Genomic DNA, 9,451 nt, shown 5'->3' with positions numbered 1-9,451 from the left:
GAGATCTGGCCAGTTCTGATGCAAAACGCTGAAAACAAAAAGTACAGCGAAAAAACGAAACGGACGAAGAGTGCGATGCACGTTTAATTTCCCAACGAACGAGAATGAGCATCGTGAGAAGATGAGAAACCAAAGAATAACGAAATGAACGGACTGAAGATTCAAGAATTGCGATACAATCTTATAATAAAAGACTGCGAACGCTAGCCAGCCATGAAAATATAACCCTACGAAAAGCGCGGACGAGGGCATGTAAACAGCAAAACACAACAAATGAAGCATTCCACTAAGACCCGACGGAAGAGTATAACAAACACAAACACATCGCAATCCGATTATGCAGCGCGAAAATATTCAGTGGAGAAATACCAGGATTCTGTTGCATGAATGGAAAAATTCGATTACTAACTCCCTGAGCGAAGCCGCATACCCCAGCTAGTTAAATGAAAGTTTAAAGATTCGTTTCACCGGTACTTTTTCTTATAGATATAAATTAGTGTACGTGCTATAATGTCTTGTGAAATAATGTAAAACGTTGCGCACGAAGGACTAAAAGAAAATTTGTTGTACTGACCTCATTTGCTAATGGTTCGTGTGCTGCAAGGTGTCACAGCTGTATATGTGTGTCCATTGGCGACACCATGACAGTTGCTGTCTCGTTATTTTTATTTGTGCCGGTATTGTAGAGTTGTTCCAGTTGTAGGTGCTGGCGGATAGAAATGTGTTGCGCCCAACTCAATTCCTAAAGAAGGCTGTTCTGTTTCTCCGATTCCAACGTTTGACAGTTGTTGAGAAGCCGTACGTGGTGATCGTGTGTAGCGGACGATGAAGATACCTGCGGGTTGCTGTCCTCTACAGCTAGCTGTGCGTACAGTGGTGAACTGCCAAAGATGCCGCGTACTGTTTCTCCATTGTTGGTTTGCTGCAGGGTTGCCATGTCAAATACGGGGAGGGGTGAGAATGGCTGAGGAAACCGGCGTCTTAGATTGACTCACGAATATCCGCGACCTAAAACTGCCATGAAAATTGTTTGCGGACGCCGAGGTCTACGGCGTGTGACGGTTCCGTGAAGCCACTCGTGAGTCGTTCACAGTTCGTGCTCAGACGGCCGGTGCAGCATGTAATATTGCTCGTTGAACCTGGGGATGGTGTTCCCTTCCGAGCCAGTGTCGACTCGAAGGTATTGATTAATTAAGAGATCTATTACAAGGCGTCTCCAGCTGCCACTGTCCTGGGCAAAACTGGTACTTGAGTAGTTGCAGTGATCCTAATCGCGCCTTGTTTCCGGATGGTTGTACGCTGTAGAGCAGTTACGCTCCTAGAATGAGATTTTCACTCTGCAGCGGAGTGTGCGCTGATATGAAACTTCCTGGCAGATTAAAACTGTGTGCCCGACCGAGACTCGAACTCGGGACCTTTGCCTTTCGCGTGCAAGTCCTCTACCAACTGAGCTACCGAAGCACGACTGACGCCCGGTACTCACAGCTTTACTTCTGCCAGTACCTCGTCTCCCACCTTCCAAACTTTACAGAAGCTCTCCTGCGAACCTTGCAGAACTAGCACTCCTGAAAGAAAGGATACTGCGGAGACATGGCTTAGCCACAGCCTGGGGGATGTTTCCAGAATGAGATTTTCACTCTGCAGCGGAGTGTGCGCGCTCGGGCACAAAGTTTTAATCTGCCAGGAAGTTTCATATCAGCGCACACTCCGCTGCAGAGTGAAAATCTCATTCTGGAAACATCCCCCAGGCTGTGGCTAAGCCATGTCTCCGCAATATCCTTTCTTTCAGGAGTGCTAGTTCTGCAAGGTTCGCAGGAGAGCTTCTGTAAAGTTTGGAAGGTAGGAGACGAGATACCGGCAGAAGTAAAGCTGTGAGTACCGGGCGTGAGTCGTGCTTCGGTAGCTCAGTTGGTAGAGCACTTGCCCGCGAAGGCAAAGGTCCCGAGTTTGAGTCTCGGTTGGGCACACAGTTTTAATCTGCCAGGAAGTTTCAGTTACGCTCCTAGTTATCAAAGGGAGAGCACAGCCAATACAGCCGGGTTGGCGCCGGCGAGCCTGACGGCGGATGTTTGCTGTGGCTGACTGATGTCTCTGTACAGAGACGTATTTGTTATGGCTGCTCGCAGGTCAGCGTCTAGAGCTGCTGGGGGGGGGGGGGGGGGGGGAGCTGCTGACGTCACTCTCGTACATGTACGGAACCATTCGGATCGCGTCGGCTTGCCAGTGACCGCAGGCAACGTGTCGCATCTGGTCAAAGATAAATACACGCCTAAGTGCACGTCTGTTTGACGTCAGCAGTGTGGCGTCTGTGGCCAACGGTAAATACTTATCACAGCCCTTTAAACTTTCCCGGTGTAATAATTGGTTGTATTCATGTCCGATCTCCAGCCGGAAAATATCGCCATCTGGACACAATATTTCGGCGATCCTCCTGGCCACCATCTTCAGGTGAGTAGGCCGTCGCACAGGAGGGATGATAGGACATTAGATCATAGTGTTTATCGTAAGCCCACACATACAGACCGATATCTTCATGCATCGAGCAAGTTTTGATCCATCGTTCAAAAATGGCTCTGAGCGCTATGGGACCCAACATCTGAGGCCATCAGTCCCCTAGAACTTAGAGCTACTTAAACCTAACTAACCTAAGGACCCGAGGCAGGATTCGAACCTGCGACCGTAGCAGTCGCGCGGTTCCGGACTGAAGCGCCTAGAACCGCTCGGCCACCGCGGCCGGCTGATCCATCGTACCAACGCAACAGGGTCCTATGTACATTGATAAAAATAGCTTACGCCAGCTAAGACCAGAGTTCTTCTGGGCTCAGTGAAGGATGATTTGCTTTTGAGAAATTCCGGGCTTGACAAGATTCCCTGCCATTGCAGGAAAGCCTATATTGGACAAACGATTCGTACAGTCCAGGACCGTTGCTTGTAGCATCATAGTCACAAGCGTTTATTTCAGCCAGAGAAATCTGCAGTGGCGGAACATTGTGTTACTGAAGGAGGTAAAATGTACGATAAGACAAGTGGTTGCCCATGCGTCGCGGTACTGGGAGTGTGTAGTGAAAGAAGCCATTGAAATCTGGCTACCTGACAATATTATAAACAGAGTATGGGGTAACCTTCAAGTAAGAGTTGGAACCCTGTTTTGTTTGACATTAAGAAACAACAGTCCTTGTTTCGGTCCTCAAAAACTGTCAGTATTGTTTGATATCGATTTATCGTTTACGCGAACTTTCACCACCGGTGTACTGTTGTGCCTGTCGCTAGAGGGCAGTTAGTTCGTGCACGCGCGGTGGACCCACGGTCTGAGTATGAAGGAGCCGCCGCGAGGTGTTTGATTTCAGTTCCGGCGAGTTGGTGCGACGGCCTACTCATCTGAAGATTTCGGCCATGTGGACCGCCAAAATATTATGATGATATGTTCCGGCTGGAGACCCGACATGAATGCAACTTATCACAGCCCTTTGACCAAATCTTTGACAGTGTAGTCGGGAAGCTTTCCGTGAAAATAATAGAGCAAAAGCCGTTGTTTCCATGTTGCCTCGCGTGCTTTAGTGTGTTTAAGCTATAAAATGACGAAATATATTTGGTGTGTCGTAAAGTATAAAGAATACGAAATTCTTCATAACACAAAGCACACTGACTACAAAAACCGTAACAAGCAGATGGCATCTTATAAAGAAACAGCTGCAGCAATCAGCTGTCTTCGAAGTTGCTGCATTGTGGATGATGCTAAGCTTACATATAAAAAGACAGGACGTGAAAGGATATGGAGCTGTGAAAATCCAAGTTTGTTCAAAGTGCGCATGAGTGAAATAAATGTATTTATTTTTACTCTAAATAACCTAACTGACCTTCATAAATTTCTCCTCAGGTGATTTATACATTGGTTCACATATTTCTGGAATAATGCGTAAAGTGGTACACTGAGAGATTCGAGTACTATACTACAAGCTAGAATAGCTTTCGCCTGTTGCTACAAATCTTAACCTAACCATGAGAGGATCTTTAGCAGAAATAGCTTTCATGATATGAATAATGTAACAATGGGCCAGTTATGTATTTTTTCACGATTTGCACGATTTTTTGCGAAAATTAGTTATCATGGTAGAGAACATATATTTACATAGGTATGTTTTGGGATCTTTCGAAAACTCGGACAAAAGAAGCCTATCCGACTATAGTAAACCGTAAAAATACACCTGCAAGCCAAGAGTGCATAACAACACTTACACAAACACCACGTAAAATACCTATGTAAATATTTTCTCTTGGTAATGAGAATAAATTCTCAAAAGGCGTAATATTAACAGTGAAAAAATACGTAAGTAGTGTCGTGTTTTATTATTTAAATCATTAATCCAAAGACATCGACCATGATGAATGAAATTGAGATATGGCATTTCTTAAATGAGTATCATATACGCAAATACGGGGGACCACATTCATGATGGCTAATAGAAATGTTTGTTCGCTCATTCTCAAATAATTGTCGTTGTTCTTCATGTGCTTCCACTGTCGACCACGAAGCAAATTCTGGTGAACACTTGGAACATTTCTTCTCGCGTGCACTGTTTCACTTAGCTTCGTTTCCATTTGTCTATCTTTTCAAGCAAATGCTCTCGCCACCAACATATGCTGTTGTACAGCATTTTACGATCGTGGAGTAGCTTGGCCAAAGAAGTTCGACGAAATCGTTGTCAAAGATCTTTTACACTGTAATATGAGCGTCAGGCTTCGGGTGTGTGTGCGTCCTCCGGCAGTAACAATACATTGGTGACGTCACGCAGACGTCACTGTTGTGCAGCCCACGGCTGCTATCGGCGTCGTGCTGCAGGGATGTACTGGCGGCGACCATTGTCGTCCGATATATTCGAGCACTGTTAGAGTTGTAGAATCGTAAACAGTAAGTATATCAGCTAGCACTAATCTGCGTTTCATTTTCATACGAAAACATTATCACTGGATTTGTGGAGGTAGTGTTATAAGCCATAGCGTCCAAGGCGTAAAGTCTGGCAAGAGCGACGAGGTGATGGATGTATGGAGACGTCTCCAAAGTTGTGACGACATTCTGTTGTCCACTGTGTCCTCGTAAATCAATTTCCGCAGCTGTTGCTCTGGTGTTTTTACGAGCGGTGGGGCAACGACTCTTAGCCGGCATTGGAGTCTCGTTAGCCAGAAGTTCTGCTAAGACGTCGCTAACAATGTGGGGGTGTGCTCCTGTGTTGCTCAACAGGGCGACGAACTTGGAAGATCGCCGGAGATGCTGTGGCTCTGTAGAATGAAGCGGATCATGTTGCCGGGTGTTTTCCAGTTGGAATAGCGGTAGCTTGGGATGAAAGCTTTATTGCACATATGCCCAACATAAATTTAGTTGTTGATGTGTTGGGTCGTCTGGTCCGAGGGAGGCGGCAGCGAAACCCCCGTGACAATGCCCGGCATGGCGCAGCCGGCCGACCATCGCGTGGAAATTACATAGTCCGGAAATAGTCTGTGGAACATTGTATTGTTGGGGCGAAGGTCGAGCAAACATGTCAAGGAAATTACCAAGATCAAGAGTTGTCGCACATTGTTCAAGCACATGTAGATCATTGTTGAAGTCAGCAGCACGGCACGAAAAAACGTCACTGTAGCGTTTCACACATGCTATAGGTTGAATGGTTGATCCACGTAGTGAAAAACATTATACGAACTTTCGTGAGAGCCACTCTCTCATACCTAGTGTACGCCCGAGCGGCAATTGTGCGACGACTCCATTGTCGTATGAAGACAGTCAGGTGAAATACACAGATCAAGTTGTAATAGCTGCTATTGTTTTTTGCGGGGTCACCAATGTGCAATTTCTTGGAGAAAATGCTTGCTGTGAAACGCAGGATGCAGATTTAGGAGATACATCTCAAAATACGTGCGCACTAGACAATTGTTCAGAGCGAACTCAAAATGCCAAAAACAATGTCCGTGTCAATTGCTGGCCGAAGTGCTCGTTATCGATAGATCAAGTCCCCACAGGGAAGCGGACAATTTAGCACATCAATTAGCAGAACATAAGGGGGACAATTACCATGCAAAGGCAGGAAATTATACTGACAGAAACTCCCAAATCGTCTTATAATAATGGTGGAAAAAATAAAATCAACTCGCTTCATTTGAATGTTAGGAGAATAAAGTATGAAGTAGATGAGTTTTTTATTTGTTTGCAAGATCTCAGTAGCTGGAAAGAAATTGATGTCAGTACCACAGAGACAGAAAATCTCCATGTATCTATTTCTAAGTATGGAGAAAGGGGGAGTTGTCACATTCATAAAAAAGGTAAATGCTACAATTACAAAAAAAAATGAAGACATAATTAAATTCTGTATAGATCAGAATATGGGAGCATGTGCTTGCGAGTTACTATTGGGGAATGTAATATTTGTGATGTTACAGTATACAGGTCTCCCCTGTGCAATTTTGATGAATTTTTGTCCTCTTTTATAGAAAGGAGGAAGGGACTGGTAATTTGTGGTGATTTTAAGGTAAATTTCTTAAACGAATCTGGCCATAAAAGGGATATATAGGTGCTTTTAGTGACTAATACTTTGTTATAACCATAAATTTCCCTATACGCATTTCTAAAGATGGCAGTACCTTTACAGGTAACGTACGGTTATTCATTAAACCAAAAAAGTTAAAAAGAGGCACAGACCTATCTGGTGGTAAACAGATTGCTAGATTACCGTGCATAGTTAGCTACGTCATATAAGTTGGCTCCATGTAAAATTCGGAAACACTCTAAGAAAACAGAGAGGCTCATTAATGCCAAACTACTAAAGATTTTGTAAAAAAAAACTTAAAAATTGTTGACTGGTGTTATTTTACGCTAACTCTTAATATAACATATGTCTTAATGAGTTTATATCCATTTTCGAAACTAGATTTCCTAAAAAGATAATGACATGCAATAATGGCAAGTCATTAAAGAAATGTACAGGTATCAGCGCCTCTTCACAACAAAACAGGACTTGTACGAAATAGCAAGAACAAGCAACGACAGAGAAATAGTTTCTTATTGTAATCAGTACTGTAATATACACACATCAAAAAAAGTTTGACGTTCCCAGAACTCCTGAAGATAGACGTAGACTGTCGATATTGTATCACAGACGCAATCCCTTTGACTGGTCAGAGATGTCACTAAACCCTCCCAAAGATGTGAACTACCACGCATGAGCAGCGCCTAATAGACGGTTCAAAAATGGTTCAAATGGCTCTGAGCACTATGGGACGTAACATCTATGGTCATCAGTCCCCTAGAACTTAGAACTACTTAAACCTAACTAACCTAAGGACATCACACAACACCCAGTCACCTAATAGACGGATGGGGTCCGACAGCTGATCAGTTCCAGTCATTCCACCAAGAAGGAGGTACACGGCCCATGTTGTCTGTAGTTCAACCATGCCTAGACGTCAATACCGCGGTTCGATCGTGTCCGCAGTGTTACTTTGTGCCAGGAAGGGCTCTCAACAAGGGAAGTGCCCAGGCGTCTCGGAGTGACATGGAGGAGATACAGAGAGACAGGAACTGTCAATGGGATGCCTCGCTCAGGCCGCCCAAGGGCTACTACTGCAGTGGATTAGCGCTACCTACGGATTATGGCTCGGAGGAACTCTGACAGCAACGCCACCATGTTGAATAATGCTTTTTGTGCAGCCACAGGATATCATGGTTATGACTCAAACTGTGCGCAGTAGCCTGCATGATGCGCAACTTCACTCCCGACGTCCATGGCGAGGTCCATCTTTGCAACCATGACGCCGTGCAGTGTGGTACAGATGGGCCCAACAACATGCCGAATGGACCGCTCAGGACTGGGATCACGTTCTCTTCACCGATGAGTGTCGCATATGCCTTCAACCAGACAATCACCGGAGACGCGTTTAGAGGCAACCCGGTCAGGCTGAACGCCATAGACACACTGTCCAGCGAGTGCAGCGAGGTGGAGGTTCCCTACTGTTTTGGAGTGGCATTATGTGGGGCCGACAGTACGCCGCTGGTGGTCATGGAAGGTGTCGAAAAGGCTGTACGATAAGTGAACGCCATTCCCCGACCGATAGTGCAACCACATCGGCAGCATATTGCCGAGGCATTTGTCTTCATGGACGACAATTCGCGCCCCCATCGTGCACCTCTTGTGAATGACTTACTTCGGGATAACGACATCGCTCGACTAGAGTGGCCAGCATGTCCTCCAGACATAAACCCTGTTGAACATGCCCGAAATAGATGGAAAAGGGCTGTTTATGGACGACGTGACCCACCAACCACTCTGAGGGATCTCCTTACATCATTTTCTAAAAATTTTGAGAAATGAATGTATTCCAGAGTTTGAAGAAGAAATTTTCACTCTAGAGGGGAGTGTGCACTTATTTGAAATTTCCTGGCAGATTTAAACTGCGTGCCGGACCAGGACTCGAAGCTGGGACCTTTCCCTGTCACCGGCAAGCGCTCCACCGACTGGGACTAATACCCTAGGCTGTAGCAAAGCCATGTCTCAGCAATATCCTTTCGTCCATGAGTGTTAGTCCTGCAAGTTTTGCAGGAGACCTCCTGTGAAGTTTGGGACGTGGGGGACGAGATACTGCGAGAAGTAAAGCTGTGGGCGCGGGACGTGAGTCGTGCCGGGATAGCGCAGTCGATGCCGGCACGGCAGCTCAGCGTTTTCCGGCAGGGGACTGGCCATGCTCTCTAATGAAAAAAGGAAACCGAATGACGATTCTCTAAAACTGAACCCGAATGATGTCTTGCGATATCCGCGCGGAGTTGCTGACGAGAAAATGGATAATAGATCAGATAGAAAGAATGAAGGAAAAAAATAGTCGGTAGAGCACTTGGCACTAAAGGAAAAAGCTTCCAGGTTTTTTGAGTTCCGGTTCGGCACACAGTTTTAATCTGCCAGTAAGTTTCATACTCCAGAGTTGTAATCCACCTGTGTAGTAATAAGATACTTGGCCAATCACAATTTGGATTTTGAAAGGGCCATCCTACTGAGTCAGCTGTTTATGTAATTACTGAGCACGTAGTAAAATCTTTAATGATAACTTCACCAATTATGATCTTCTGTGACTTATCGAAAGCACTGTGTCTGTAATAACATTCTATTACAGAAATTAATCTTTTATGGAATGTATAGATCAGCAAGCCGGCCGCTGTGGCCGAGCGGTTCTAGGCGCTTCAGTCCGGAACCGCGCTGCTGCTATGGCCGCGGGTTCAAATCCTGTCTCGGGCATGGATGTGTGTGATGTACTTAGGTTAGTTAGGTTTAAGTAGTTCTAAGTCTAGGGGACTGATGACCTCAGATGTTAAGTCCCATAGGGCTTAGAGCCATTTGAACTATAGATCAGCAAATGACTGGTTTAGTTCTTATTAAAGAAACAGAGTATGCAAAGTTTGCTTAGGCAGTTCGAA

The 9,451-nt window shown here is 45.3% G+C and overlaps 1 long non-coding RNA gene across 1 annotated transcript in view; it reads left to right on the top strand.

Annotated features, from left to right (window-relative positions):
- Nucleotides 1-2,325: 2,325 nt before the first annotated feature.
- The window catches only part of LOC126458175 (uncharacterized), a 74,251-nt gene continuing 67,125 nt past the window's right edge, over nucleotides 2,326-9,451 (top strand). The window contains exon 1 of the long non-coding RNA XR_007585586.1: nucleotides 2,326-2,448. This is a non-coding gene — a long non-coding RNA (uncharacterized LOC126458175). The remainder of the gene's footprint in view (nucleotides 2,449-9,451) is intronic.

This window comes from Schistocerca serialis, chromosome 2 (assembly GCF_023864345.2).
Source record: "Schistocerca serialis cubense isolate TAMUIC-IGC-003099 chromosome 2, iqSchSeri2.2, whole genome shotgun sequence".
NCBI lineage: Eukaryota > Metazoa > Arthropoda > Insecta > Orthoptera > Acrididae > Schistocerca > Schistocerca serialis.
This window is presented reverse-complemented; position numbering and strand designations above follow the sequence as displayed.